Raw genomic sequence first — 6255 nt, 5'->3', positions numbered from 1 at the left:
ATAGATAGGAATTACACCAAGACTGTGTTGTAGCTGTTGACTGGTGGTCTTAAACTTACCATGATTTGAAATCCTCTCATGACAAGCACTACTTGTAATTGTAATATATAATGATTAATGAATCATGGGTCACTTGAAAGCACTACAAGAACATAAATTAAGCTTCAACACCTCTGTGCAGTAGGCAAGGATAGCAAACCCTACTACCAACTCAGCATTTTCTATCAGCACTATGTGACACTACTAAAACTGGTCAGTAATGACTGGTAGAAGCTATATGTTTCATTCCTTATGAAATTATCACCTCTGTTTTACAGCTGGGGAAACTAAAACAGGAGAGATTATATGAGTTTCCCAAGGTCGGATGAGTCAGTGGCGGTCTGGGAATAGAAATGCAAACAACTCCAAGGCAAGATTCCTCCACAAGAGCTGACAACAATTCAGAGATCCCAGTCTGGCAAGTGAATTTCTTCTGTAAAGTCCTGACAAATTATTCCAGTCAGAATTCAAACAGGGTCCTCATCTTGGTTCCAAAGCGGTGCTAGTTGCATGTACACCAATAAGGAAATTGCTGAGAAGCTCCAATAAGCTTGCCCTGTTGGAAGTAGTGCTCTGAGCATCTAGCAAAGTGATTCTTTGTATTGTGCTTTTAAAAACAAACAAGATCAATTTGGTGTAGAGTGGAACAGAGAAACTATTTTCCATTTGTGATAAATTAGATGAACAATCACAGATAGGAGAAATTTTATTTTCAGTATTGAACTTTTTGTAACCATCTCAGCAAACATTCATCCAAGACTTCATTGAGGTTATAAATACAGTGCAGATCAATTACTATTGTACTACGAAGTATTACAAAACTAAACCACACTTGTCAAGCAACTGAATTACACACATTTGAAACTGCATTATCCATTCATTTTCCTTCCTCTTCCATTCACTTGCTAATATGTAAAATGCAGTAATTCTCAAGGAGCCTTGCACTCAGTTGTGAGAATTAATGAGGTTCTTTTTGATGTGGAAAAGCCTTGGGTAGGGATTCTCAAAGCCATCCAACTCCAAGTAAAATTCCATGGAAATCAAATTCAATGTCCCCTTTGAAAATTCCAGTATTGTATATCCCTTAGTGAAATACAGCCCAGTCAGTACCTACATATCACAGGGTGCAGCTACGCATTCATTAATGCACCGTAATTACAGCACATTAAGTTTAGTACCTGTAATGATAGGTACTAACTTAATGTGCTGTAATTGATGCTACTGTGTATTAGCATAGATCAACACTTTTTTAGTGACATTAATGAACATTAGACTAAATCTACTGTGAATTAGTATGGGTCTTGCCCGCCATGCTAATCCACAGCAGAATTAGTCTTCTGCACATTAAGCATCTCATATAGACGCACCCACAGTGCCCCTCTTTAGCTCTTCAAGCTAAAGTGCTTCTGACAGAGCAATGATTGTTATCCAAACAACTATCCTTCCTATCACATCATAGACAAAAAACTGCTTCCTGTAGAAAAGTAAAAGTTTGTGCCCTACAAAGGTCATAGGCTGTGGCTGAAAGCAAAAGACATTTTAATTAGGAGCTTCTGCCTACTCTAAACCTGTGAAAATCAGGGCACCTCTTTGGGTGCTGAAGGGGTCAGACTGTCAGTGGGACCTGTTTTCTTAAGTCACATATGTTCTAGTGCAAGTCCAACACTAATTATTAGTTTTGGAGCCCAACTTTAGGAACCCATTTTAAAAATCTGACCTCACAAGAAGTTTTTTCATGGGGTAATTCATCTAACTAGCTGTCTGCAGGCAGAGTGACCTGGGCTGTTAAAATGCATCTCAGACTGGGCCACAGTCCTGTGCACCAGCTCTAAATAGGAAACCATAAATCCCTCCTCAGAGCCTGGAGTCCAGCATGCTTTGTATTATGGTCCCTCAGCAGCATGGGTGAGTCATACCCTACCTATGTGTGTGGCTTCAGCTTGAGCCAGATGACCAGACACTTCCCTCTCCATGATATATTATTATTAATTAATAATATGGTTGAATTACTAACCATCCTTGAAGCTATTGTGGATACTTATACATTCAGTGTGAGTGTCTCCACATCTCAAAGCTGCTCCTCTACATATGTGCATACATGTATGTTTAATTTGATTTATAGGCCATTATAAAGGCTCATCGGTACAATCAGGGTATATGAACATTACATGCTATGTCCTTTTTTAGAAGGGTAGGAAGTTTTACTTTATAATATTTACTGGTATTTACAGCTGTAAGTGTACTCTCTGCTGTTCGGCTCCTAACTATCCCCCCAAAGGGTCTGCGGTTTAACAGCTTTGTTAGTCTAGAGTTTATAAAGCACTTTGAGGTACTGCATGATGGAAACAGCTGAAATATAGTAAGTGTTATAGTTTACCTGTTATCATAGCACCTAGAGGTTGCCATTTAGGTTAGCTGTTTTGCTAGGCACTATACGAACAAATGCAAATGAAGTCTCTGCTTCAGATGGCTCCATCTGCATTGAAGTGCTGCCACTTAAAAAGTATGTCCTTATTCTAACCACATTCTAGATTCTAAAAGCACTACCCATTTATAGCTTAGCAATTTTTTTTAGATATATATCTTTAACACCCAAATTAACTTTTAAGTATACCTGCTATAAACCCTTTTGCTTTCTTAGATCTTCTTTCATAATGGCTTCTTTTCTGCTTCAAAGCACTTGGCAAAATAAACCTGTAAATTCTGCTCTGCTGTTCAGGCTTGCTGCACAGAATACCCAGTTACTGACCACCAGATTTCTTCTCCCACATATACTTTTGCTACAGCCCAACACCCACCTGCTTCAGTTCTTTTTTGTAATGCTACTAAACTAAAATGCAGTGTATTATTTAGCAACTAGGGGAAGAAGCCTACTAAACTTTATGAGCTCAAATGGTGTTTTTTCCAGCTGTGTAAGGTGCACTTTTTTGGTAGGTATGCAGGTACATATAGATGTATAAGCCATGCTAGGACTCTATATATCATGACAGTCTTCTTGCCTCCAATCCAGGCTGTAGGTTTGGTTTCTTAAAGACTGCTCCACCCAGCCAGACAACTATGCACTTCCATTATTAGCATAGTAGCACTCAGACTTCCTCAACAGCAGATATCACACTCTGTAATTATGAGGTACTTTCTCTTTCAAGATCAGCTAGATCTACAGCAAACACGGAGACTCCTTTTCCATTCAAACCAGGCAAAAATCTCCCTTACAGCAAGTTATTTTGGTTTGGAAGCTGCACCCACGGATTGCAATTTTCAGTACCTGTAATTTCAGCCACCACTGATATTTTTGGTATCTCTGTCTCCTGGCTGAAAATGAAATGATTTTTTTTTTTTTGCTTTAAAAAAAATTAACCCAACTTCTTTGAAATCTCAAAAGAGATCCCTTCAGACAGTATTTAGATGATGACTTTGGCTAGTTCCTATTTTGTCCGAACCAAAGAAGAAATAAACCAGAAAACTTGATGCAAGCTCTTAATAAAAGCATGAAGAAATTCAGTTCCACATTCAGAGCTGGATAGGAATTTTGCAGTTCAGGTCAGATTCCTTACCATGCTGAACCCCAAGCCACCTGGGCACATCCACACAAGCACAGACATTTGTTTCCCTTGGGACAAAAAGAAGTGGCATGCCCTGTGCTGATCCTACTTGTCCCGGGGAAATGCCAGTGCCACGCACCCTCTGACACATGGCAGGTTACCCAGGGTGGAGTAGGGGAATCTGAAGCCAGCAACTGTGATGGGCCTAGAAGCCTTACCTAGGGCCCTGGGGGCCTCAGGCTGCTGCAGCCATGGCACTCCTGCAGCTGGGAGACTGACCAGCAGCTGGAGCATAGCTCCAGCAAGCCAGGCTCTGATTTTGGGCAGCACATGCTCCCATCACATGCACCACCCCACTTTTTTATGCCTGGTGTGTGGTGCTGCAGACGGATCTGAGGCACCACATACTACATATCCACGCTCGTCTGGATGCAGCCCTAGAGCTTTAGAGACTGTTGGATTTGTACTTGAGTCTAGATCTGAACTGTATGGTTGATACAAAGCTGTACCTTCATCCCTTGTAGTAAATTCAACAACGAATATTCTATTCACAATATATATTTTTATTGTTATTTGCTATGTTAAGCAAGCAACCAGCTTGGCTTAGCAGAGAACTCTTCAGTGAGTTTAAACACAAAAAGAAAGCTTACAAGAAGTGGAAGCTTGTACAAACAACTTGGGAGGAATATAAAAATATTGCTTAGGGATACGGGAATGAAATCAGGAAAGCCAAAGAACAATTGGAGTTGCAGATAGCAAGGAACATGAAGGGTAACCAGAATGGTTTCTAGAAGTCTGTTAGCAACAAGAGGAAGGTCAGGGAAAGTGTAGGTCCCTTACCGAATGTGGGAGGGAACCTAGTAACAGATGATGAGGAAAAGGCTGAAATACTCAATGCCTTTTTTACCTCGGTCTTCACAGGCAAGATCAGCTCCCAGACTACTGCACCATGCAGCACATTTTGGTGGAGAAGGTGAGAAGCCTTCAGTAGAGAAAGAACGTGTTATGGACGATTTAGAATATATGTACAAGTCTATGGTGCTGGATGCAATGCATCCAAGGATGCTGAGGGAGTTGGCTTATGTGATTGCAGAACCACCGGCCATTACCTTCGAAAACTCGTGGCAATCAGGGGAGGTCCCAAACAACTGGAAAAGGGTAAATATAGTGCCTGTCTTTAAGAAAGAAATGAAGGTGAATCCAGGGAACTACAACTTCACCTCAGTGCCCAGAAAAATCATGGAGCAGGTCCTCAAAGAATCCATTTCTAAGCACTTAGAGGAGAAGAAGGTGATTAGGAACAGTCAGCATGGATTCATCAAGGGCAAGTCATGCTGACCAATCTGATTGCCTTCAATGATGAAATAACTGGCTCTGTGGATTCAGGAAAAGCAGTAGACATAATATACCTTCACTTTAGCAAGTCTTTTGATATAGTCTCCCACAGCAATCTTGCAGGCACGTTGAGAAAGTATGGGTTGGATGAATGGACTGAAAGGTGGAAAGAAAGCTGGCGGGATTGTTGGGCTCAATGGGTAGTAATCAATGGCTCAATGTCTAGCTAACTCCATTATCAAGTGGAGTGCCTCGGGGATTGGTCCTGGGGCCGACTTTGTTCAATATCTTCATTAATGATCTGGAAGATGGGATGGATTGCACCCTCAGCAAGTTTGTGGATGACACCAAGCTGGGGGGAGTAGTATATACACTAAAGGGGAGGGGTACTATTCAGAGTAACCTAGACACATTGGAGGATTGGGCCAAAAGAAATCTCATGAGGTTCAACAAGGACAAGTGCAAAGTCCTGCACTGAGGATGGAAGAATCCCATGCACAGGCTGGTGGCTGACTGCCTTGGCATCTCTGTAGAAAACAACCTAGGGGTTACAGCAGACAATAAGATGGATATGAATCAGCAGTGTGCCCTTGTTGCCAAGAAGGCTAACAGCATACTGGGCTGCATTAGTAGGAACATTGCCAGTAGATCAAGGGAAGTGATTATTCCCTTCTATTCAGCACTGATGAGGCCACAACTGTAGTACTATATTCAGTTTTGGGCCCCCTGTCATGGAGCAACAGAAGTAAAGGAGTAGAGATCCCTTTCCTGGGGGCAGAATACCAGTGAGAGAACCCCATGGCCCCAAGGGAACAGCCCCGAAAGCCCCATGATGGGGAAATACTTATCCAGTGCAGGCATGGCAGTGAAGAGCCAGCAGCTCCAGAAGGAGCAAGTTGCACACTTCATCGGCTGTTCAGCTGTGCGGCTGGGTCCGGTGCGTGACAGTGACATCATCCAGCAGTGCTGGCAGGCATCTTTAAAAGCCACCTGCCAGGAAGGAGCCAGGGGGCAACAGCTTGGAGACAGCTGCGTGCTCCCAGCCAGTATGCCCGGCACTGCCTCCAGTCAGGGACCTAGGATGGAGCCATGAAGAGGAGTTTGCCTCCCAATTGATTGGCACCTGTCATTGGACCTGGGAAGGATGCCAAGGACCTGGGAAGCACTAACCTTTGATTCACATGCAGAGACATACAAGTAGGGAGGAGAGATCATTGCCTCTCCAATTCCTTGCTTTTTTTGGTTTCATTATAATTTTACATAGCCCCTGGGGCCAGAGATTGTGCCAATATATATTGTTCCTGGGGCTGAGGGACCAGAGGCCCTCCAGAGCTCCAGG

General features: G+C 42.6%; 1 protein-coding gene across 1 annotated transcript in view; it reads right to left on the bottom strand.

Annotated features, from left to right (window-relative positions):
* The window catches only part of CPS1 (carbamoyl-phosphate synthase 1), a 146687-nt gene that overhangs the window by 129195 nt on the left and 11237 nt on the right, over positions 1 to 6255 (bottom strand). The gene's annotated exons all lie outside the window — the stretch shown is intronic.

Source organism: Crocodylus porosus, unplaced genomic scaffold, assembly GCF_001723895.1.
Source record: "Crocodylus porosus isolate Cpor-Errol unplaced genomic scaffold, CroPor_comp1, whole genome shotgun sequence".
Taxonomy (NCBI): domain Eukaryota; kingdom Metazoa; phylum Chordata; order Crocodylia; family Crocodylidae; genus Crocodylus; species Crocodylus porosus.
Note: the sequence above shows the minus strand (reverse complement) of the source record. Positions and strands in the feature narration are given on the sequence as shown.